General features: G+C 47.2%; 1 protein-coding gene across 2 annotated transcripts in view; it reads right to left on the bottom strand.

Annotated features, from left to right (window-relative positions):
* kirrel3a (kirre like nephrin family adhesion molecule 3a) overlaps nucleotides 1-26273 on the bottom strand; it is a 204494-nt gene that overhangs the window by 78459 nt on the left and 99762 nt on the right. The window lies entirely within an intron of this gene.

Raw genomic sequence — 26273 nt, 5'->3', positions numbered from 1 at the left:
GCCTCTCGCCGACTGTTAGCGCCTGCGTGCGCTATAAGCTAGCGGACGCTTGTGTGGCGAGCGTGACGAGTCGCCTCGACGCCGGTCGCGCGGAGAGGGGAGCCATCGGCAGAGCGCCGCGCTCGACCGCGGACGCCATCGACGCGCGGGGCACGAGAACATTCTCACGAAGCGCCGCGTGGAAGGCTCTTAGCAGGAGATGTTTCTTTTTTTTTTCTTCTCTTTTTTTTATGCGCCTTTTATGTCCCTGCACACGCAAACAGGGTAAAACCGCCATTCTTCTGACACAATGACCGCGCAGGACAATGGGACGAAAGAACCAGGGAAATACTTTCTCTAGAAAGACCTCTCCGCGTCGCGCTCTGTGCGCGCGTGCGGCCGCGCGCCGAGGCCTTTGAGGCGATGTTAACATCGACCGCACGTCGCCGTAGCCAGGGAACGCCGCGCACGTCCTCGATTTCGCGCAAACGAGGAGAACGAATGCGGAGAATTGAGGAGGGAAACGTTGCCGTGATTGATGGGGGGGGGTTTCTCTGGCTAATATCCTTTCTCCTGGACGGCATGCGCACTGAGAAATTCTGTTTAGGGTCTGTCACATTCGTCCTTAGCTTTGACTTACAAATGAAAGCCAGTAAGAAAAAAATATAAAAAAAGTGTTTTCTTCCCTAACACAGTGTGTTAAGCCCATTTAAGTCGCTAAGCTGTGAACGTAAGGGGGGGGAGGGGAACACATGTAAATATATAAAGGAATATAATAAAAAGCAACTGTAATGCACACCATGGTGGATTATGTTACTGTTACTTAATGTGTTTTCATCCTGTGAATTATAAGAGACTGCTCGCTTTAAGGCATTTCCCTAGATGGTGTGCTTTGCTTGGCCTTTGCATATTATTATTCGTTTTTTTTTTTGAAAAAGGTAATTATTTTATTTTAATGACAAACAAGAGAGAAATCCATCTCCGTGGATATCTGTTTACCGGCTTGACTTGGAGGAGGGGAAAAACAGAGCAATGGATTACTCTATTACCCGCAGTCAAAAGTGTTTTCCTTCCATTGAAGTACTACATTAGCCGCCACATCATTCACCCACTGTTTCCAGTCTATTGAGAACTGATGGTTTGTTAAAAGGTGAACACAGAGTACGCTGACTGATTTACTGTACGCTTGTTTTCCCTAGAAATCGCATCTACCGGCCTCGTATTAATCAAAAACTCCGAAATACATTTAAGGACTGTATTTTCCTCTTAATGATTTTTTTAATATATTTATTTATTTTTTTTAAGCGCAAACAGTATACCGGGTTATTCGTACAAGCAGACATGTACCCCCAGGGAGCATCCGTGGAGGGAGCGCGTTGCAGCGCGCCACGAATATATTATCGGAACGACGGCGTCGCCTGCTTCGACCCCTAAATCATGCCTTGTCAGATGGAATTAGGAGAGTAATAAAAGCAATGAGAAAAACCCGATGCAGGTCTCACAGTGTCCCCATTCCCATCGGACGCACCCCTTAAGGGCTTCTACATAGTACACGGGCTCCGTGAAGACGAAGGTGAGTTCAACAGTTGAGTGACAAGTAGACCGAGTCTCAGAACATGTCGTGATGCCCTGAACAGAGAGAGACCATCCTTTTACTCGAGCCCACTGATGCAGTGGAACATGAATTTGCTGTTCTTCTTCCCTTAAAAAAATAGGAACTGAACGTCATCAGTGTCGTGTCAGTCTATTTTTGGTGGTTGACCCTGTAAACACTATCGCCAAAGGCCACTGAGGCTACAAGCAGCATGTTGACCCCATTAAGCCACATGGCAGGGAACTGTTCACAGCCAGTAAGGTGTGTAGGTCACACCCAGAGGAGAGTGTGGGGGATAAGTAGGATATGTGAGAGGTGAGGTAGGACTAGGTGGGGGGAGGTGCATGTGAGAAGGGAGGGGGAGGTTGCTGGCGATGGGGGGCATGGTGGAGAGCGGGAGGGCTGGGGGAGCTCGGGGGGGGGGGGTATATGGTGGAGAGGGGGAGGGGTGGGGGAGCTGAGGGGGAACTGAGGGTGGGGGAAATGGCAGAGAGCGGGAGGGGTGGGGGAACTGAGGGTGGGGGGCATGGTGAAGAGGGGGAGAGGTGGGGTAGCAGAGGGTGGGGGACGTGGCACAAAGGTGCGGGGTGAGGGAGCCGCTCTTTGCGCCCGGTCGCTCACACTTTCCCGCTCTGCACTCCGGCGGCCATTAATCGATGACAGCGGCTCCACGTGTCAGCCAATCGAGCGCGACACATCGCCGAGTGTAGAAAAAAAATACACACATTCCTCCTCACCTCTTTCCCGGAGAATGAGAGAGCTCATAGCAACAGATGTGCAAGACGTCAAGAAGGGAAAAAATAGAAAAGATGAGACCTTGCCTCTGTGGTTTGAAGGAAAGTGTTAAAAAAAAAATATATATATATTATATAAATATTAATGAGAGTGGATGGTTGTTAATTGCACTGTGACTTGTTGAATGCAGATATGTATTCAGCTACCACTTCTAATAAGACTTTATTAACACAAGGAGAATGATGGACAAAAAAAGACAGTGATATTCTGGGATGGAAAGGTGGGTGGGGGGTAGGAGTGTAGCAGGTGGGGTGAGGGGGGTTCACACATTGACTTTAAGTAATGTATGCACTTTTGCACGCAATTCTCCAATTAGTTGAAGTTCAATTAATTGCCTGTTTTATGATTCAGTTCAGTCAATTCCAGAACTTAATTGAAATTCAATCAATGAATTGAAAATGTCCACTTGAAAATGATGAGACTTGTTCAATTAATGGAATACATTTTATTTTTTATTTATTTATTTTTTTTGACTCAAACAGGTGTTAACGAAAGAATGGCCACATTGAAGTAATGGCTTACCTAAATAGCCGGTGCAAAGGCAATTACAAATTTAATACCCAGTCGGAGAATTGCTCGGAAGACTGCTTACGTTGCTTACAGACACTAGTGTGCACTTCCCCTCCCCCCCAACACCCACCGACCCTCTACCTCCCCATCTGCCCCCCTCGACCCCCCCTTTCCGTCCCAGAATATGACTGTCTCTTCTCATCATTCTCTTGAGGAATGACAGCACTGTGTTAATAAAGTGTTATTAGAAGTGGTAGCCGAATGCATATCTACATTCAACAAGAGTCACAATGCAATTAACAACCATCCACTCTCATAGATTTATATATATATATATATATTTTTTTTTTTTTTACTTTTTCTGTCAAACCTAGACGCACGGTCTTATCGTTTCTATTTTTTCCCTTCTTGACGTCTTGCTCATCTGTTGCTATGAGCTCTCTCATTCTCCGGGAAAGAGGTGAGGTGGAATGTGTGTGTCTTTTTTCTGCACTCGGCGATGTGTCGCGCTCGATTGGCTGACACGTGGAGCCGCTGTCATCGATTAATGGCCGCCGGAGTGCAGAGCGGGAAAGTGTGAGCGACCGGGTGCAAAGAGCGGCTCCCTCACCCCTCATCATTTCGCCACGTCCCCCACCCTCTGCTACCCCCACCCCTCCCGCTCTCTGCCATTTCCCCCACCCTCAGCTCCCTCACCCCGCATCATTTTGCCACGTCCCCCACCCTCAAAATGGCCGCTGTGCACCCCTCAGGTGGGCGATGGTTCAGGTCAGTTCTCCTGCCCCTCCCTCCCCTTGCCCTGTGAAGTGACCTTTGAGACCACGAGATGAAAAGCTCTATATAAATGTAATCAATTATTAACCATTATTAGCTACACAGTACCAACTACTGTGATTTTAAAATTGCCAACTTGCATCAACATCATCTGCAGTCTCTGCAAGCAGACTTTTATTCCTGCAGGTAAAAATATGAGCCAGCACAGATACTGGGTGCGCGTCTAAAAGGCTGTCTTCATTGTGAGTGTGCTTTCGGTTTCTGCGTGCATTCTTGCTCTGTGGCAGAATGGCAGCCTTTTGTCTTCGAAAATGGTAACTGGTCAGCCCTCGTTGCTAAAAAAAAGTGAAGTAGCCAGAAGCGCTAGTGAAGCAACAGTGCTTACTGAGTCAGGTAATGTGCTGCCTTAAATAAAATTACCTCGCGGTTTGTCAGACTGACCGTCTGCGAGTAGCACTTAAATGTCAGTAGCCCATTTCCCCTATCTCGTCTTAATCTTAATGAAAGTGTTCTGCTGACCACTCTTCTCTTGGTTCACTTTAGCCTACCCTGTCTCCAGGTACTGCTGCGAGTTGGTGCCGAGACTAGAGTCGGATCTGCGTTGTTTTTTTTTCAGTCGTTGTCCAAGCTGGTGCTGTGGCTTTGAAAGTAGGGCGAGGTGAGACATGTTACCCTAATGGAGGCCAAGCCAGGTGCAGTGCCAACGTCATCTCCACCCCCCCATGGAGACAATGCAGTCCGATCCCTTTTTGGGCTGTGCTTTGGCCCCTTGTCTGTCGAGGGGTGATGCAAAGACATGTAGGCCGCATCCGCGTTGGAAAGCTGGAGGCTCTCCGGGCTGACTGGCGCTGGAGAGAAGGGGGGGCGGGGGGGTGGGGGGGGGGCTGAGGACCACACTGTGTGTCTACCTACGCCGAGAAACGCGGACCACAATGCCCCTGCCAAGCCCGGAGCGCCAGGCCCGCGTTAATATCTCCATCTGCTGCCTACGCATGACCTCTGTCCGTGTCCGCGGCCCTTCGTCCAATAAAGATTTACGCCACGTACAACCACCGTAAGTCTACCTTCCAGGCTGAGTCGGCTTATCAGTGCCTCGGCTGCGCAGGAAGGGTTGCCGGGTTCAGTTTTTGTTTTCATGGTAACACGGGGCCCAGAAAACATTCATTATCGAGGAGCTGAACCTTCGTCCTGCCCTCCTCGCCCAGAGCTCGTCCTCTGGCCATTTAGACCGCGTAGCTTCCCTGCCTTGCTTCGCTCCCTCTCGGCTTGAGTAAAAACCCACATCACAGCGTGCGCTCTACCCGTCCACGGTACTTCACGATTTCTGAAACTCTTTTTTTCTCTTTTTTTTTTTTTTTTTTTGTCTTTTTGTACTGCATGTGAAGTGAAGATGAAGTTCAGGGGGGGGTCGTTGGAAGTTTTAAATTCCTCCAGGACTTTTAACGGGGACGGATTGCGGAGGGTTCGAGTCGCACTGGCCTTCAAAAGTTACTTAAGCTGAATGACAGCTGCCTGCATTCCAGTCATTGCTGACATCAGTCATTGTCTGTGGGAAATTAGAATGTTCTCCCTTGACCGTACCGTCAAAACCATCCATATACTCTTTTGCCAAAATTTACTACCCTATTCGTCTCGTATAATTTGAGCACCCTGGTGACCGCCAAGCCTTTAAGAGCTGAAGGATACATCTGGGGCACATCTGCGCTCTCTCCAGCAGGTGAAGCTAGTGTGTTCATCTGCCATGGAAGTCAGCTCTGGCTTTGCTGTTCAATCGCCAGAGACCCGGGGCTCATTCAAATTGCTCATTTTCTTCTTGCGTACTTTCCTCGTGTCCTTTCCTAGCTCCTTAGTTCCACCCAACAGAGGATGCAAGCATAGGACACGAAGAAAGGACACAAGGACGGAGGAATCGAGGGAATGTGTATCGGGCAAATGGAACGTCCTTGTTCAGTTAAGTAGCCACGTAAATTACAGAGGTGGCAGATGGGTGGAGATGGTTCCACAGGTCGACAATTTTTGCGTCACACGTTTCTAAAAAAGAACAACAAAAAACTTTGCATCCTTCCCGAGAACCTCTTCGCTCCTCCAAGAAACATTTAACATCCTTAGAGATGGCGTACCTCGATTTCAATTTCCGGGTCAGGTGGAAGGACCAAGGAGACGAGGGCCGATAAAATAAGCGATTGGAACGAGTCCCTGGCGGACCTGGGTCATCGGGACGAAGACACACAAAGTCTCACGATTGCCTTATTTTCGCCATCGATGTATCAGAACCAATTAATTCCCCAAGTTGGTTCCCCACTATCCTAGACTGCTTGCCGAAAGGATGAAAAGATCCCAACTGTAGACAGTTAGCGAAATTATCCGAGCTCTTGGCAAACGGCTCAGACCGCACCTCCACACACAGACACACACACACACACACACACACACACACGGCGCAAGTTATTTCAGAAAAACGATGGGACCGCAACCCCAGCGGTTTGGTTAATCCACGCCCGGCGGGGGACCCGGGGCGCACGGCAACCCCCGGCTCGATAGATCGCTCCCGCCTAATCTCATCTCCGTCTAATTGAATTCTGCCACGGCCGGATGACCCGATCTCGCCATCAATCTCCGTCCTCCATCTTTCTGCCAATAGATCTGTATCAACATGCATCTCCCGCGCTCATCTCCCGGAGCTTATCCTCAGCACTAATTTGGCTCGCCGAGCGCCTCCTCCCCTGCACCCCCCCCCGCACCCCCCCCCCGCACCCCCGCAGCCGCCCGATAACAGGGCCCCAGCTATGAATTCTCGGGCCTTGGGAGAAAATATATTGGGAGGGCCCCTCCAATATATTTTATAACAAATAAATAGTTACACCCCATATCATTGCCCCCTCAGGCCTGGGCTGAGGACAAAGTTCCCAGTTGCCCCGCCCATCCCTCCCCCCTTCCCCCACCTATCTGAGGCTCTTGCCTGATAATACTCCACATCAACACAGGAAGAGTATGTTTGCAGTATAAGTTTGGTAAATAAAGGATCTGAGATAAGTCGTAAAAAAGTCAGCAGCCCGTATCACTGACATCTGTTAAGGAAAACAAAACACTAATTTTGATATATATACACACAGCTTCAACATCTGCATAAATAACAAAACAAAAAAATCTCTGGATGAAGAGCAAGTGCTTTAAAAGTAAAAAAAGAAAGAAAAAGTAACAACAACAAAAAATAAACAAATAAAATAAATCAATTGAAGTACCACAGAAACCTAAGTCACTCCTTATATCTATCCCTGCATATAAAGGTAGTCTAGAGAAAGCTGTTTTCAAAGCCTGTTGAAATAGTAGCGGGTGGAATTGTAATAAAGTATATATTTCAAATTGAAACGGGAGCAAAGCTAGCTCTGCCTTGGGAGATGTACATTATTTATCTATTCAGCATATTTATGAGTCTAAATTCCTCCGTATGTCCACTGGTAGAACAAATATAGCGAGTCAACCATCCTTTAGCCTCGCCTCGCTGTGATATCTCCTTCTCTAATAAAGATTTGTTTCTGAATCTGTGAGTACACGGCGCGAGGATGATAAAGATCAAAGCCGCCGGAGGAGTCTTTATTCCCGTTCCGTTTTCCAGACGGCGGCTGCAGACCGGCCAAGAAGAACACGGCGCGGTTATGAGTTCTGAAAACAGCGAGCCTGAGAACATGCGTCACCCCCTCCCTCCTCAAAGAAACAAAAAAAACATTTCTACTTCCTGGGATGAATATGCAAATGCTGTTAATGTCATTTAACCATTTAAAGTGTGAGATCATAAGTAAAGTATGTGATTAGAATGTTATTAACTGAAGACTCCAATGCTGATGTCACAATCAGTACTGGTGACTGAAAGCAATGGAGTTATAGAACACTGACTTAGAACTATTGCAAAAAATTACTCTACAAAAAGGGTTAAAGGAATATCAACCAGGCTGTGGAACCAGAATGTACTGGAAGACTCCATAAGCCAGATCACAGTGTCTTAAGTTCCACTGTTTGTTGTTTGTTCAGTCTGCTGTTGGGGTGCACAGCTAAGTTCTCAGTGTCAATTTAAAAGATTGAACGAGTACATGAAGGATTGAATGCACTCAAGGGTAAATTCAGCTGTATCAGAGTCGATTTGAACATTGAGAATTTTCTTGTGTGTGTGTGTGTGTGACGTGAAGATGTGCCGTTCCTCACAAGACTCTTTTACGTTGTACTGAACTCAATTTTCGATTTAGATTTTTCTGCTTCAGCTACATAATATTCTTATAAAATACATGCGTGCAGCTGGCTGTAGCGTACTGCACTTATCTTTAAAACAAAACACCTGCGCTTGGAATCATAAGCACTTTCCTGAAACAGGTTTACAGCATGGATGGCATGGTGCACATTCAAGGCTTATAAAATCTTACCAGAGGCAAAAAAACAACGACATACGTAAACTGCAAGAAAAATATATGGAGATGGCTACTGTGTTTCACAGGTTTATAATAAATAAATTGTTCTGGGCAGTGCAGTGGGAAGCACTGTCGCCTCACAGCAAGAAGGTCCTGGGTTCAAGTCCGGACTGAGCCTTTCTGTGTGAACATGCAGGTAGGGTAATTGGAGACTCTAAATTGCCCGTAGGTATGAATGTGTGAGTGAATGGTGTATTTGCCCTGGGATGGATTGGCCTGTCCAGGGTGTATTCCTGCCTCTCACCCAATGCACACTGGGATAGGTTCCAGCACCCCAGGTGACCCTGCCCAGGATAAGCGGGTATAGATAATGGATGGGTGGATAAATAGATCTGCCGAGAGCAATCCCAAATGTTTACCAGACGAACTGTAGGACCAAACAGACAGGAGCCCACTGTGAAGATGGTAACACTTAACGATAAGGTCACTTGAATCAGCATTAATAACTAATGTAGCTGTCAACTACTAACTACTGAAAAGTTCACCTGTACAGCTTTGTTAATGTATTTGCACATCATTAATTCATGTTAACAACTCAATTAGTTAATGCCAATTCATATTGGGATAAAAAAAAAAAAAAACAGTTCATGTATTTATTAATGGTTAACTAACTATAAGTTTATCCTATGTTTTGCTGATGTAAAAATAATCATGTAACTAATACATTAGTTCATGTATTTGTTAACTACTAACTACATTTTATGCTTAGTTAATGTATTTGTGCATCATTAATTCATGTTAACAACTACATTAGTCAATTCAAGTGACCTTATTGTAAAGTGTCACCATGAAGGCCAGTTTAAATAAAGCATTAGAATCCATTAAGAACTGTAGCATGCTATGAAACAGTTAATGTACCATCACTTAATGTGCACCTAAATGAAACATTAATAAAACCATGTCTTGCCTTAAATGTTTTTTTGGTTCTAGTATTTTTGTTATCACGGTTTGTATTATTATGTTTGGTAAATGTGGAGTGAGAAAGAAAGTAAGAAAGAAAAGGCTTACTCACTTCCCCTGCCTGTTCTGTGTTAGGTGTAATTGCAAAACGCTGGGTTTGCAAAGAGAAATAATGTCAGCAAAACATTATTTCAGCAAAAACAGCTTTGGGGATCAGATAATAGGCTTCGTGCAAAGCCTTGCTTTTTGGGGTTTGAGTCAGAGTGTGCATGTGTGAGGGGGGGGGGGGGGTGGTGGTGGCTTGATTTCTTGTGTTGATTCTCCTGATGCTTGTACCATACAAGGGGTTTTAAAAAGAGCCCAAGTCTTACAGCAAAAGACAAACAGAACTTTGCATTTGCATTTTTCAAAATGTTATGCTCTCTGTCGCTTTAAAAAGCAATATAAAAATGACTAATAATTAAGTATCAAACAAGTTATAGCTCAACAAAATTTCTAAATTGGAGTTGTAAGAAGGGAAGCAAGACACAAAAAATCTTTCTTGCTTTGCACCATGAATAGAGCTTGATGTGTGTAGGTGCACCACCTTACAGAATTACACATGGGGGCGTTGGCTCCAAACCCAAATATGCCAGCGACCGCTGAGCTGTGATTGGCAGACCCGTGAGGTGAGCCCCAAATTAGCCGTGTGGTGCCCTGCAGTCACCGCTCACCGCCATTTCCTGCGGTCAGTTTGCCCATGCCAGCTGCTACAGCTGCGCAGCAACTGCAACGACTGCGCAGCTGGACTGCAGGGCATGGAGAGTGATCACCTGACTGCGCACATGACAGAAGATGATTGTGCTATGTACCACGCACGCCGATTAAATAATAACGGACCACCCATTCCTTCCTGACTGCGCTGCAGTACGGTAGTTATACCCTTGTGCACTTTACGCAGAGTACCTTTATGGTTTGAAGTTGCGGGAGAAAGATGTGTGTTATTATCAACAGAGGTAATGAGCTTTGTGCATCACAATTAAGCATTTAATTTGACCTTTTCTCTACCTCTGTTTGTAGCCGACAGGATTCTGCCATCTGCAACGCTGCTTTTAGGGGCCCTGAAGCAAAATCAATGTTCCCTCTTAAGCTGCGCGAGCGGACAAGTTTTGAAGTTGCGCGACTCGTGGAGCAAAGAGATTAGAATCTCACCCGCATTGTAGAATCACAATCAAAGGGCGAACGTAGCTGACAGATCTTTAGAAGACACCGGGTCGTCCAAGACGGAGAAGCGGGCCTTGATTATAAGAATCCAGCCAATTATGCCGCTCACAGACACGTCTCTTTGAAGTCCTGGGAGCAAGCAGGTGTCTGCAAATATTATGATTCCTAATTACCTCTGCAAAGCAATGCGGTGTAGTAATTAAAATCCGTCTCACCCCCCACCACAGGAGATGAGTGCCTATTGTACGCCGATAAAGCACAGAAAACAACTTGAAGAAAGGCTCATTTCACCCGGAAAAGGACGGTTGCTGATATCTCGGCGAGACTGAACCCTGCATTGTGTCTGAAATGAATGTCGACCGAATCGTGGGAAGAAAAGAAAAATAACTAAATGAATCGAGCTCTCGCCTAAATTTTTGTCGAGGGAGTCAAGGGTGCCGGGACCCGTATTAAGAGTGAAAATGAAGTGTCGTGTTGTGTGCTCGCTCGAAGGAATGTTCCGGGCTGGCTTCGGAGGTGCCGCGCGAAAAGGTTTGGTTTCATTCGCCTTAACCCTGCCCCTGCCCTCTCACAAAGACATTTGGCTTTCTGTCTCCAGAACCGAGAGCTGTGAATGAACGCCCACACTCGTAAGGGAGGCGCTCCAGAGTGATTGGGCCCCCCTGCCATCAGGGGCCCAGCATTCTACTTGTCAGCACACAGGCAAACCCATTGAATGGCCCTGATTAAACAACCGCCGTATTCCCGACTTAAATCAAAATGTGCGGTCGCTACGGTTGCATCTCCATGACAACCTTTGACCTCGCCCTTCCCGTTTTCAATTTTCTGTCCGCGGGCCCGATTACGGCTGTTACCTCACGCGCAGTTTGGCCTGTCTTGGAGCGGCACACGTTATATGCATGCCTTCCCCGGCGGCCATTTTGTATCCAGGTGCATCTTTATTCGGTTTAGCTGTATTATAGCTGTGCTAGCTCATATTACAGCGCAGCATTGCTAACCGTGGCGCGTTGCTGTTCGCAACTAGTGGAAAACTAGCCTAAATGCTAGTCTGAATGCAAATACACTATAGTCCAACCAACCGTATGCTTGTAATGCCTCTCCTGTGTCTCAATGCTGGTACAAGCTTTCCGTTTGGTGACCGCTAATGACAGTAGGGCTCCGTTGTGTCTCTGTGATTTATTTTCCCGATTTGGTCCGTTTCCATTGGACGAGAGGCTTTGCCGATGCCTCATCGCTGCACGCGTAACGGCGCGTCCCAGCTGAGCGGTGCGCTCGTCGCTCCACAGCGTCAGAGACGAGAGCTCTTTTTGTTCGCGCTCCCCGTGAATGGCGAGTCTTCAGACGGGCTTCCTTTCAAAGGGGGAGAGCGCGCCAAGAAGTGCAGCCGCGGCGGGCGGGGAGAGGCATTAGCGCTACGAGCGCGTGAAAGCGCCACGGACGCGTCTCGTGGAGAATAAAGGCCGGCGGAAGCATCCAGGCCTTTTTTCGACGAGCCGCCGCCACGGCGGAGGGGAAAAAAAGAAAACGAAACGGAAAAGGCTGCGGTCTTTGGAAGCTGCTGAAGTGGAGGGTGGCGGGCCGTGTATGGAACTGGTGACATCATCATCATCCTGTACAAATGCAATTCTAAAGGCACTGAGAAATATATATAAATAAATAAATAAATAAATGATGTGATTTTCAGTTCGATAACAGTAAAAGTACTTGGTTTGAATGCCGAGCCTGGGCCTTTTTAGAGCGGAGTTTGCATTGTTCTGTCCATGTTCGTGTGGGTTTCCTCCGGGTACTCTGGTTTCCTTCCACAGTCCAAAGACATACAGGTTAGAGAATTGGAGAGTGTAAATTGCCCCTTGTTATAAGGGTGTGTGTGTGTGAGTGAATAGTGTGCATTCCCTGCGATGGACTGGCGATGGTCCAGGGTATATTCCTGCCTCTAGCCCAATGCATGCTGGGATCCAGCGAACCATCCAACCAGGATAAACGAGTATAGAGAATGGATGGATGGACAAGTCAATGAAAGATGGCTATTTTAGTCCAGACATTGTCATAATAACAATAACAACAACAAAAAAAAAAAAAAAAGATTAAAAAGTGTCCCAGAAATGACGAAGTCAGTCACGCTTCGGCAGGACGTCAGCCAGAACGCGTGAGCGGGGGGAGAGAGAATTACGCAGGATGAAGCATTGTTGTCACGGCACGTATGGCTGTCAGCTTCCCTCCTACACAGAGGGGCGTCCTGTGGAAGCAGGCCTGACTGACTGCACACTCTTTCCATTTCAGTCCTCCAACCGCAATCCCAGCAATCCCTTAACCTAAATATGTACATATCGGAACGTAATACACTTTTATGTGGGCAAACGCAAGAGACAGGAGTTCTTGGAAAAAAAAAAAACACCCTGTGGCTGGATATTTCAAAGCAGACGGCCTTACGTTTCAGGCCTTGCTCTTGACCACGTCTGATCTGGTCTGCGTGACCAAGGAGCCTGGACTTCCTGAGCCTGATATCCAGTCCCTGATCGACTGCTCTTAACTCAAGTTGCAACTGTATCACACATGGCCACAGACACACACACACACACTGGTGATGTGCAGGATTGATCCCAGCTCGGTAGGAGAATCGGCATTATGCTGCGACCCAGTGGCCTGCTGAAAACTTTAACCCCCCCCGCCACCCCCCTGATTTCTCCACACTCCCTGAAGTTTCTCCTGCTCCTGGCATTGCCTGGGGCAACAATCCAGCTCCCAACAGTCCGAGAACATCATTAGCTTCAGCCAAACAGACACATATACACCCCACCCCTGTGTAAAACCAAGACATCTTGAACCTAGGTTACCATTGTCACTCAAGCTGCGCCCTACGGTTCTCACTCTTTATTTATCGTCTTAAATTATGGACACCTACATCTCACTCTGTATCAGGGGGGTGACTCTGTATTCGAAACACCCGCGGTAATGGGGAACAAATCCCCCCCCCCCCCCCCCCCAAAGTGCTTGGAGAAAGTTAAGCCTGGGGAATTTGCCCCCCCCCCCCCACCGGTTGCCGGGAGAGATTGCCAACTGTCTCGAGCCGGGCTTAACAAGTGATAATTACGCCCATAACAATAATCTGGAGCGCGAGCGGCCCGAGTGGCACCGTGTTCCAATCTCATTAGCACCGGTGAGGGGTAAGATCCCCCCAACGCAGCAGCCTGAACACTTCACACTCGGCTGGAGTTAATTAGAGAGGGGCCGGGGGGACCGGCAGGTGGTGCAAATCCGCGCTCCGGCGGCGGCTGGAGTGTTTGCCGAAGCGAAGCATCCTGGGAAGCCGGGGCTTAGATTAACGAGCCTGCGCTGGGACGCCATTGGACGCGGCGTGGAATGCTGAGCTGTCGCCCCATTGGGCAGAGAGGGCATTCGGGGGGAGGGGGGGTTCCGGGGGAGCCAGAGATTGATTCGTAAATGGAGGGGCGCAGGGTCTGTTGGGGAAGAATGTTCCGGAGCACTTGAGTGTGACCTCATACACGTAACACCCGAAAATCAGTCTAACAAGCGTTTTCAAAGCGACAGGCGACTCAATAAACCTAGCTAATGAGCACTTTCTCATACTTTAATAAAACTTTATTACTTGAGTGATCCTGGAGAAACGACGACGAATGAACGCACTGTAAGTGGGATGAAATATTATTTTCATTTGTTGCCTACATACATATTAAATATTCACGCCGCGACGAAAGGACCGGTCTTGAGCCCAGAGGCCCCGGAGTGTGAACGACGCCATTTCCAGAAGGCTGGCTAATGCAGTCACGTGCTCGGTGGACCCCGAGCTTTAATGACCGCTTGCGCTCGTTAGCCGGCGCCGGGGATTCCGATTCCCGCGAACGGGCCGCGTTACCCGCCGAGCAGGCCGCGCGGCGAGCCCTTCACCCGCGCAGCCGTTTCCCGCCGATCTAATGGCGCTAACGTACGTGCGGGAGAAAGGTCAAACTGCGCGGGGATTAAAGCGCAACTCTGGCGCTGACTTCCTGACCTTATCACCGCGGGTCCCCGCGCCTCCGGCGCCTCGGCCTCCCTTAACGCTCCGCGCGCCTGCCAGCCTGAGGCCGCGGAAGGTGTTCAGGCGACTTTGTGTCCATTTGGCGAATGGGGGGGAAAAGTATGGCGGTCGAGACTTTGTGAGGAACCGCTCCCATGACCCCCTGCTTTCTAATTACCCATGACCCTCTGCTTTCTTGTCTCCCATACCCTCTGCTTTCCAATCACCCATGACCCTCTGCTTTCCTATTACCCATGGTCCTCTGCTTTCCTATTACCCATGATCCTCTGATTTCCTCTTACCCATGACCCTCTGCTTTCCTGTCACCCACACCTCTGACAAAGGCAAATGAGATTAAGTGAGGCTGTGAGGGGCCATCCGTTTCAAAATACCTCGCTGTGCAGAGCTATGAAAAGTAAATACTGTAGATATCATTATGCGTATGATTGTTTTGTACTCTACCATCGCAGTGTAAAACAGTGCCTTGGAGTCTTATGTGATGTCTTTTTTAATATGAGCAAACAAATTTGTATTCCCTCTGCACTGCACTGTTTGTGGAAAACAGAAAAATATCACAAAATTGTTCACAGAGAAAACAAATAAAAGAGTGTCATGCCATGATTTAATTCTTCCTTTTGGAGTTACAGGTAGAGACTGGATCAGGACAGTCCCAGTGAAGACAGGCAGACAAACGTCAGAACCAAGACTGCACTCCAAGTACAACGGGCGTTTTCGTCAGTTATAATGGGGTACATGACAGGAAGGCAAAGCAGTCTAGGGGGAACATTGGGTCTTGATGCGAGTTCAAGTTTTTTTTCTCCAAAAAGGGGATGTAAGTGCACTCATTTCTGAACAGGTTTGGTCCTTCTACTGTGCTTTACAGAACTCTCTGTTTCTTATCTCCTCAATACAAATAACCTGGCACATTATTGTTGTGAAGTATGCGTTGGCTCTCGGCCTGCTAAACAAACACCCCCGACAGTACGATAGTCACCACAGAGGCGTTTCGAGGAGAGACCTTGAGGTAGAATGACTGCGAGGCGTCATGGAAACCGCCGCTCCTGACCTGCGAAGCCTGAGGGAAACAGAGCTCGAGCCCGCTAGCTCGATAGCCCTGTCAGCGCTAACGGTCGCGACCCCACAGAGGAGCAAAGCCTGAGGTCTTAGCCTGTGTGCTCCGACTGACGTTCCTTCACACACCTGGTCAAAGAGAAATGGAGTGGCTTAATCAAAATGACAGCTGGTGACCCCTCTCCAACATCCCCCCCGCCCCCCACCGCACCGCACCGCACCACGGCAAGATTGCCGCGGCCCCAGCGGACCTGGCTCCCAGGTTCGCGGTAACGGTAGTCAAAACAAGCCCCCGCCACGCCGGGGAGAACACACGGAATCTTCCGGAAACCCCCGCCACTGCCCCGCGTCGAGGCAGGGGAACCCGCCGCCACTCTCAGCCGCCATCTTCTGTCCCCAAACGTTTCCCCATCCTGCCATTTCTCCTCCAGTCTCAACTGCCGGGGGAGGGAGGGAGGGAGGGAGGGAGGGAGGGAGGGGAGGGGGGCAGCCTTTGCAACTCTGTAAGTGGCAGGGAGGGGAGTGTTGAAAGAATCTCAGGTCTCAGGGACAGAGCGAGTTTGGCAAGGCTTAAAACAAAGCATCCGGAACGGACGGCGGAGGGAAACATCTAAACAGAAGCCTCGCGGCTCCCCGCGGCGCGAAAGCACTTAGCAAGGCGACGGCCGCCTTCGAGCGAAAAACCGTCGCCCGCGCAGCCTTTCCGCTCGACCTGAGGACGCCTCCTCGGCCCCGGGACTCGCGTTCGTTTCGGCTTGTCTCGATCCGTCGGCGTCTTCCAACACCTCGCCCGGGGGGCTTTCTTTTTTTTTAGAAGATTAGTTCATTCCGCCGTCTTTAACGTATTCCTGAAGCGTAGCCGGCGAGACGGAGGCAGCCCCGTCCTCGCACACCCGATATTTTTGGCGCCCGCTCTCTCACTTCGCACCTTGTCCCGCGCGAGCTAATGCAGGAAAGGGGCCGACGGAAAGGGGTTCTTATTTTTTTAAAGAAAGGGGGGAGGGTTAACTCGCACGGTGCACTCAGCCGCGGACACACGCGCGGGCGCGTGCCGTCGGACGGACGCATTATCCGAGTAGCGCGTCAAGCTTTTAGCGCTTCGTCCGCCCCGTGCATGCGAGGACAGCGGCTCACGAACACCTCGCCGTTTGGCTTAAGCATTCTTCTTCTTTGGTACTCAGGCATTCTTCTTCTTTGGTGCTCGCTGAGAGAGCCACATAGCACGACGCTGAATATAATTCTTAACCTTCGGGACGCACAATGGCTGATAATAAATCTACAGTGAAGCGGTTTGAGTGTGTGAATTAACCGTACCAGATGCTTTCTCGAGCACCGATTCATTTCTCTCTTTTTCTCGACTTTCTCGGGCCTTGTGATTGTAGCGGTACATAAATTGATTGTAGCAGCGGCCGTCATAAACTTCCCTCTCCTGCCATCCATTCAAAGCCATTAATTTAGCTGTTGATCTCAGTGCTATTCTTGTTGAAAGAACACATACTGTACTTAATAGCTGGTGTGTATATCACAAATTTACATCTCCTGCAGCAATTACATTAACTGAACATGATTCAAAACATTTTTTTAAAACAAAGACTCTTAATGACATCATAGAAAAGCAAAGATTCACAATGTAATTATGTCTGGATGAAACTATCCCCATAAAGGTGATAAAAGGTGTTAAAAGTCCTGTTCAAAAATTCCTCAACAGAATCTTCCTGCATGGCCGTTCATTCCGGCTCAGACCTTCATTCTGGCTCAAACTTCGCTACCCGCTCCCTTTCCTTTGGACACGCTCAGTGTGCGCACCCCACAGCGCGTACCGAAGAACAGGATCTGGCCCGCTGCTTTTATGGCTCTGACTTATCTCTGCGCTTGATTTGACTCTCAGCGTGCCTCTCTGCTTGCAGCATGTTGATTGTCTGCAGTGATAAATTGTGTGTGTGTGCGTGTGTGAGAGTGTGTGTGTGTGTGTGTGTGTGCATGTGTGTGTGTGTCTGTGTTTGTGTCTGTGTTTGTGTGTATGTGTGTGTGCATGTGTGCACGCATGTTTGTGTGTGTCCATGTGTGTGCGTGAGAGTGTTTGTGTGTGTGTGCCAGCCTGTGGGCATATACGCACGTGCCAGTACGGCAGTGCGGTCTCCAAATAAAGGAGAGGGAGAGAGAGAGAGAGAGAGAGAGAGAAAGAGGGAGAGCGAGAGGGCGATGCCCGGGGGGAATAGCAAGCCCTTTTATCCGTGCGCGGTTAGCGCACTGCACCTCTGCAGCCCGGCCGACTCTAATTCACCACCCCCCCCTCCTACACCACCCGAGTGGGAAGGAGGCTTGCGTCTCCTTAGCCTCATTAAAAAATAATAACACCCGCTAATGAAAGGTGGTGTTGTGGTTTAAATGACAGACGTGACTCAGATATATATATATATATATATATATCTGTTTCGGCCGAGGACTCTCAAATGGAACCGACGCATTAGGGAAGTGGGTTAATGCACCGGCGAAGAAAGGCTCTTTTGTTCAGCCTTCTCCTTAGCATTCTGCTTATAACACATTAGTAACAGTTACTTTCCAGAGCTTGTAACACTTTTGTTCAATTGCGTGAGTCAAGCGCTAGATGAATGGCTTTTGATTTTGGCTTGGCAGCGGGTGCAGTTTTAAGTAGTAGTGTTTTTTTTGGGGGGCTTTTTTTATTGGGTGTGTTTGGCCCCACAACAAAAGAGGCAAAAAATATTAAAATGATGTATTTATGTAATCTCATAATAAAACCTCCTGCATTGGCTATCCTTGTCCAGGCGATCAGCGTTGTCTGTAGCCTCACTACACCCTGACAAGGGCATGTTCTGCCTTGACGGCAGCTGTATCTTCACCAAAAGCTTTAAAAAATTTTCATAAAATCTCTCTGAGACTTTATAGACTCTTTTATAGAATCATCTTTGCCGCTTTTTTCCCCATACTCTCTTTACGTACAACTTTCGTTCTGATATTTTTTTTTCAGCTTTATGTTTTAAAAAGCAAAGGAGTATTCAAATATAGTTTTCCTTTCCTCTGACAAATTCAATATTTTTTTAAACCGTCATTTTTTTTTCTTTTTCTTTCAACCGTCAGTCAAAGAAGAAAAGATCCTCATTTAAGTCGCAAACAAAAACTATGTGCCTTGAACCCCTTACGTGGGGGATTCTGGTTTTTTTGTGCAACGATAGCAGGATGCAGTGTCGAGCTTGTCACAGCCATCGAGAATAATGGAGCATTGTGTCCGCGGCTAACTTCGGGAACTTCAAAGGCATCCGCGGTCCATACGTTATTTATACCAAACCAGGGGGAGAGAGAGACCGTAATGAACATTGAATTTCCGTGAATGCGTTGTCAGGTCAATTTCAACACTCGCGCACAAAGAAGAATTGAATTATGCAAAGTGAAGCCCGCCGACGAAACTCCATAAACTACAAAGGGAACACACAGCTCGTAGCGGAACAACAAAAGAGCCAGCTTTTTTTTTTTTTCTTTTTTTTTTCTTTTTTACGGAAGATGATGCGCAGATGTAGACCGGAGGAAAAAAACTGGGAGAAAAAAAGGCGGATCGCTCCGGGCAGGTAAATTATCAGTACCACCAACAGAGGATGTGAAGGAGGAGGAACGCAGCGAAGCCGGAGGACGTCTCTGTGTGGACTTTGCTGTTTCCCTTTGCCTCGTTCCTTTCCTCCCGCACAATAAGGGTATTAGGGATTCTTTTTTTTAAAGCATTCCTTTCATTTAGAGGTGGAAGGATTTCTGGTTCCTGGGATTTCGATGAAGGCCAGGCGTTTTATCCAAGCGCCCTTTTCAGAAGAAACACTAATCGAATTAGAACTGAAGGATTATCTTTCCGTGTCTTGTAGGCCTCCCAATTTAAAAAGCAAGCACCTTGTCGATGGGGCCTGGGTTCGGTAACCCCCCCCCCACACACACACACACACACAAACACACCCCTCCTCCACCCAAGTACAGAGAGTGGCTCAATAGTTCCTCATTCGAGGGACATTATCCAAAGAATATCCTCGCATTTAATGTTTTCAAACACTTCAGCCATTGAAACATTTCTGTTCATACGCGTCTAACTGAGGTCAACATTGAATAAATACTATAATTAAGCATCCATTGAAGTCAACTACTGGCAACATAAAACTTATGAGAGATCAAATACAAAAAAGGCTGTAGATACAGTTAAATACAATGATCTCATGTCCATAGTCCTTTATTAATATTATTATTATTATTATTATTATATACCTTATTTTTTATGATATTAATCCTGCTTATCATATGTCAGACCTGCTTAGCATATATTGCACAAGCCTTAGAGAGTCAACTTGTCTTAACTGAGAAGGACAAACTCATCATGCTCTTATAAAACCTTCAAGTGAAAATTCTTGTCTCTACCATCCTTGATTTCTCTATAATGTGATTAGCATGGCACTACATAGATGTGAGATCATGAAGGACATTTGAATCATAGTTAATTTTTTCTTTTATTGGTCATTCAAACGTGCCAATTTAGAGTATACACTGTTTCATCTTAAACGTGTCTAAAATAACTGTATGCATGTTAAAGACAGCTAAGTTAAGTTCTTATGTCTACATCCCTTATGTGGCTTTAAAGAGCATTTCAATCACAGTTTACCATTTAATGGACGTTCATACATCATATCCATTCATAAAAAATGTTCTTAGTCTTACCAACAAGGTACATTATGCCGTTTTACATAAATTGAAAAATAAATGTCTAGAGACAGCAAAATTAACTGTCTCTGATTATAAATAAAGCCAACTCAATGGGATTTATCAAGCAAAAAAATTCCATTCCCATGCATTATGCTAGTCTCAGATTTATGCACTTATGAATTCTTCACACATGTGCGAATTCAGTTTTAACGTTATAAACTGAAGCTGAGGGGGGAAGAAGGTCTTGCCTTGCATTGCACACATGTTGATGCTGTTTTGCTCCAGAAGGGCGGGGCCTTTAGCATGTGCAAAACCCTTTAGTACACACAAAACCAATAACACAGCCAATGACTGGTGCAAAACAAATACCGTGGCCAATCACTGGCCATGTTACTGGGATGCGTGTGCTAAAAGGTTTTGTAAATCAGGCCCCTTTGTGCGGCGCACAAGGTTAGCAGATACCCAGCTCTGTAAATAGTTAGCATACCACTTTAGCACATAAACATATACATACGCCTACACATACACCTTATGAAGGCGTTTGGAGTTAGAAAAGCAGAACTCGAAGACGTGGAGAGAGGGATAATGCATATATTATGACATACTGCATCTATATATTCTCCTTGTTCATTTATATTTGACATTTTACTGTGCGTGTTTTTCTGCATTTTCTAAATTAGTAGGCAGTAGTTTGGCAACATATGTGCATACTTGCTGCGCCAGTAAGTCACATTTAGAAGTGCATCGGCAGGCGGCTGACCGGGGGTGTGGGCCTCACTTTGTGGACGTCCGGCTTGCTTCCTCTCGCAGCAAAAACAGCTCCTCAGAGTGTTTGTGATCCCAGTCCCCCCCCCCCAACTACATCAATAACATACCTAATATACGCCTAATACCGCAGGGGAGAGAGGGGCGCTTCTCGGCCTTCGATGACGGATCGCCTGATTATCCGTCCACCCAAACGTACTAAACCGAGAGCACCCCGGCCTTCCCAACGTTCCTGTAAACGTCGCAAAATTGGAGTAAAATCCGGGGGTGAAAACCTCCGGGCGAAGGGTTTTAAATCTGTCCGAGTGTAAGAGGATAGGGCCGTGTTTGTGACGGGTTTTAGCTGGCTTGTAACGGACAGAAACAAGCCAGATTCGGTATGACATTAAGCTCTCTCTCTCTCTCTCTCTCCCTCTCCCTGTCTTCCTCTCTCTCTCTCTCTCTCTCTCTCCCTGTCTTCCTCTCTCTCTCTCTCTCTATCTCTCTCATGACTGTGAAGCTACAGTTCTCCCTGCTGCAAGCCTACCAGCATGAGAGATTCTGGAGCAAATGGAAATGATTGGTGCAAAGGATCCTGGGAAGGCCAGACTACTTTTTCAACAACTGCCGCTCCTCAACTTCCCTGTACTTCTGCAGCATATCCGATAAAATGTCCCAATAATAACCTCTTAATGCGAAAGTATGAAATGTCAAATTAATGGTACCGCCCCTATAACGTGTAACATCCGATGACGACAAAGCCTGAAGCGTGTTCTCAATTGTGAGCTGAACCAGCAAAAGCTGCAGAACACGACGTGTTGCTCTGTGGCAGCTTAGCGCTTTGTACGGCTCCACAAGGAAGCCAAGAAGAAAAGCGCATGGAAACCATTGAGTCTGTCCTGTGACTGACACGTGTCCCTCTTTCAGTGTTCGAATGCATTTATATACACAGGTGTTCCCATTTCGGTATTTATGGGCTTGTGTGCGCGCTGTAATTGGTTGGCTGCATTGTGACCGGTGGATTTGTAGGGGGGGAAAACGAGGGGTTTTTTGTGTGATGCCGCATTTGAATGTGTTGCCTTGATGGACATTTCCCATTTAAAAGAGAGAAGGCCGAAACGCCTGCGAGTGCGGTGGAGAGATTGGGACAGACGAGCGACCAGCATGGGAGAGAGAGAGAGAGAGAGAGAGAGAGAGAGAGAGAAAAAGAGAGATAGAGGGCGAGAGAGAGAAAGAGTGAGAGAGAGAGAGAGGGTATTTCTATATGTACGCTTCGGCAATATGTACTAATGCACTTCACGCCGATAAAGCATTTTGAATTTGAATTTGAGAGAGGTGGTGTGTGAGAGAGAAATAGAGAGAGAGAGAGAGGGTGAGAGAAAGAAAAGAAGAGAGAGAGAGGGTGAAAGAGAGAGAGAGAGAGAGAGATGTGCATTACTGCCTGATTTATAAGACCAGAAGAATCTCATGGTGTTCAGAAGCCATATTCAGAGGGAGGCACATTATTTCTCCTCCCTGCTGCTGCTTGATAATGGAGGAGTGAAGTCACACTTCTTGACTGTGACTCCTGGTCGCCACGGAGAAGTGTGACTTTTACATGTCATTTTGCAGGGAACCGTGATGTAACAGGCTGTCTCGAAAAGGCCCTAACTTTCCATAAAGGAACCACGGTCCCCACCATGTGGCTGTGTGTGTGTGTGTGTGTGGGGGGGGGGGGGGGGGGGGGGTGTGTGTGTGTGTGTGTGTGTATGTGTCCACAGGAGCACTCACTGCCAGCAAATTAATGAGGGGCAAAGCTGTGCAAGCTGAAGGATATCCAGACATAACTGAACAAGGGCACAAAGGGTTATAAAGCGAACTACCGCATTAAAAAAGAATGATAACTTAATATCATGTAGCACATATTAATATTGTGGGAGCACGCAGCATGACGTCCTGTTTATTGATGGCTCTTTCATGATAAGCCATTCTCGCCACAGTCCACCGCATTAATATATTCCCTAGAGCGAGTACGTCTGCACATAAAACTCTTTATTTCTATTAGAAATAAAATGTGTTCTTTAATATCCTAAAAATCACACCCCCCCCCCCCATGTAACTCTTGAAAATACACTTGCCTCTGGCAAACATTCTATGTTGGAACCCTGCAAAATGATTACCATCTCATTTTGTTTATATTTTTCTGCCTGAGTAGAAAATCACTGTGTTGGGCTAATTTTGGTTATGCCTCGGATCGTTGCCATGGAAGCCCTGTCCAGAGCAGCAGATGCCCCGTGAACTCCATTTTGGCTCAATATTCCACGAGAACCTTGGCCAGCATGCAGAAGAGAGGGGCGGTCCTCACATATGCCATATACGCATGGACTCAATGAGCATTTAGACTCAAAAAATGGGCAATTAAATGCTAACAGTGTCACACAAAGTAACAAGCATTCTCACACCTAGTCTTCAAGGGTTACTGAAATTTGGATGGTTAGAACAGGGTCTTGATCCATCGCTGTTTTTGTTGTTGTTGATGTTGTTGTTTTTTTTTTTGCTCAGTGCTTAAATAATCATCCATTGCAGTTGAACATACAGCTGACTCACCGCACCTGGTTCCTTGCATCTGAATCGCATGCAGATTTTTTTTTAAAAGATGAAAACAAAAACCAGCACCCCTGTGGCTCTCCGGGACCTGGGCTGCAGACCCCCTGCTTACAGAATCTGCCAATTACAAAGGAAGCCACAGCATGTGTGGCTTCATAATATAACCACACAGCTGGGTCGCACCCTTGCATCCTTCTGTGTTCATCAAGTGAGAAAACGAATGCAACATCTGCATCGCCAGGACCCCCGGAGACGTCTACAAGACATTAAAAAAACAATGGCTCACTCAGTGATTTTGTCAGTTATTTATTTTCTTTTTAGCACTGCCACTAAGTTCCCAGGACAGAAAACTGGTGAAAGTTTGTCCAGTTCAATAGTGACTGGGTGTGTGAGCCATTATTATAATGTGATCGGTATTGTTTAAATAGACATAACTTTAACAAGCAAAATTCTAATAGACACAAACCACCAGCTCTGGATGAAGTTCTCTTCCTATTGCCTAGGCTCTGACGTGGCCTTGGAGTAACAGTCAGCAACCTGCCCCACAACACACTGGGCTGGAGTCAGGGAGTGATGCTTGGGGGGGGGGGGGTTTGGGGAGGAGCTGATTTAAGACATATGTAGGGTAACTGCCAATCTGCTCTCTGGCCTGGCGGCGCCATTACAAGTGACCGTGACAGTGTCCCCATCGCCACCCGCCACTCTTTACCCGTCACTCCCAGAACCTCTCTGTTCCCCCAAAGCGGCCTTCCTTGAAGGCTCCAGCAGAGGGCGCCGGAGAAGAAACCCATGCAGACCCACTGCTGCACTTCCCCTCCCGTCCTCTAGGGGGAACACTATCATTCCAGCCCTCCACTTTCTCAGCCTTGTTTACTGATCAGTTCTTCACAATGAGCCAAATGCTCAACAGCTGTTATGAAATATTCACAATGCCTTATTTGCTTTATTTGTTTGATTGTTACATTTTATTTATTTATGTATTTCCCTAAATGCAAATTTTTGGTGGAAGGCCAATATTGGTACTTGCAAACTCAAGTGTGCTGGAATGAAGAAAAAAAAAGAGAACATTCTGGTGAGTAGAAAAGCTCTTTTTTCCCCGACAAGTTTCTGTGTCCTCCGCTCTCCGTCAGACAATCCGAGGGCCTCCCCTTAGTGTCGGCTTTACCGGAGAGAGAGGCCCTGTGGAACAGCCCTTCCCTAATGGAGATGGTAGTTATGCGTACCAAGCACTAAAGCAGTGATGGAGAATTACACCAGTAGGTCAAATACCCCCTAATTGCATTTTGGGAGCGGGAAAGGACTACGTAATGCACTGAATCACTCTCTTTTATCACACTCCATTTCTAATGATAATGGAGATCAGAGGTTATTGTACCGCCATATGAAAATAATAGCACTGCCGTGTCGGGGCTTGTCGCTCGACGGTGATGGATTTTTAATATTCATTTTCGGGTCGTCGCGGACGGCTGGAAGTGCTCGTTTTAATGACTGCCATCTTTTCGGAAGGTGCCTTTTCGACATGTGGGGGGAAAGGGGGGGGGGGGGGGGGATCAGGTTTGTTTCGAGTACCCGTCTTCTCACGTAAGCGGGTGCTGTCTCACCAGCAGGTGCGTTCTGAGGCGCGGGTATGCTTCGCGAGTCACTTTAACTGAATTACGTGGGTTCGATATGTTGATCCAGGAATAGTAAGGGCTAATATGTGAAGCTGCCAGACCCTGCATAAGTATGCCTGCTAGGGAAATGGAATGTTGTCGTATGAACAGGATTTATTTTTTATTTAATGCAGCTGCTGTGGTGGATATTAGTTGTGGGGAGGCTGTTTGTCCGGTTAGGGGGCACACAGAGTGTGGAAGCTGTTGGGTGTAGAGGGACACTGGTGAAGCTGTAGGGTGTAGAGGGACAGAGTGTTGAAGCTGTACTGTAGAGAGGGACAGAGTGTGGAAGCTGTAGGGTGTAGATGGACATTGTTGAAGCTGTACTGTAGAGAGGGACAGAGTGTTGAAGCTGTACTGTAGAGAGGGACTGAGTGTGGAAGCTGTAGGGTGTAGATGGACATTGTTGAAGCTGTACTGTAGAGAGGGACAGAGTGTGGAAGCTGTAGGGTGTAGAGGGACATTGTTGAAGCTGTAGGGGGTAGAGGGACATTGTTGAAGCTGTAGGGTGTAGAGGGACAGAGTGTTGAAGCTGTACTGTAGAGAGGGACAGAGTGTGGAAGCTGTAGGGTGTAGATGGACATTGTTGAAGCTGTACTGTAGAGAGGGACAGAGTGTGGAAGCTGTAGGGTATAGAGGGACATAGTGTTGAAGCTGTACTGTAGAGAGGGACAGAGTGTGGAAGCTGTAGGGTGTAAGAGGACATTGTTGAAGCTGCACTGTAGAGAGGGACAGAGCGTTGAAGCTGCACTGTAGAGAGGGACAGAGTGTGGAAGCTGTAGGGTGTAGATGGACATTGTTGAAGCTGTACTGTAGAGAGGGACAGAGTGTTGAAGCTGTACTGTAGAGAGGGACAGAGTGTTTAAGCTGTTGGGTGTAGAGGGACACAGAGTGCTGAAGCTGTAGGGAGATTGCTTTGCTTTCTTAACAAACAGCTGCCAGTATTCCTTTTCTATATTTATGACCTGGCTTACCATCTGCTCTGTCGAGACCACACGGAAGCACATTTCAGTCATGTACATTGCATGCCAACTGTTATGCTTTACATCCACATACTACTTTACAGATTTAACAGATTCATTTTGTTGATATTAGGATAAATTCCAGCTCATACCAATTGTGTTTTTGCTGTTATACAAAACAGTGGCGGAGCCCAACCACGAACCGGTGTTCCAACCTCCACACACTGTACCATCCGCCAATAACAACAGCCACTTAACACATAATACAAACATAATAATAATTCTGATGTAGGCCAGGGACTACTACAAATATCTCAATGGCTTTGGACTGCTGAA

This window comes from Anguilla rostrata, chromosome 9 (genome assembly GCF_018555375.3).
Source record: "Anguilla rostrata isolate EN2019 chromosome 9, ASM1855537v3, whole genome shotgun sequence".
Classification (NCBI taxonomy): domain Eukaryota; kingdom Metazoa; phylum Chordata; class Actinopteri; order Anguilliformes; family Anguillidae; genus Anguilla; species Anguilla rostrata.
This window is presented reverse-complemented; position numbering and strand designations above follow the sequence as displayed.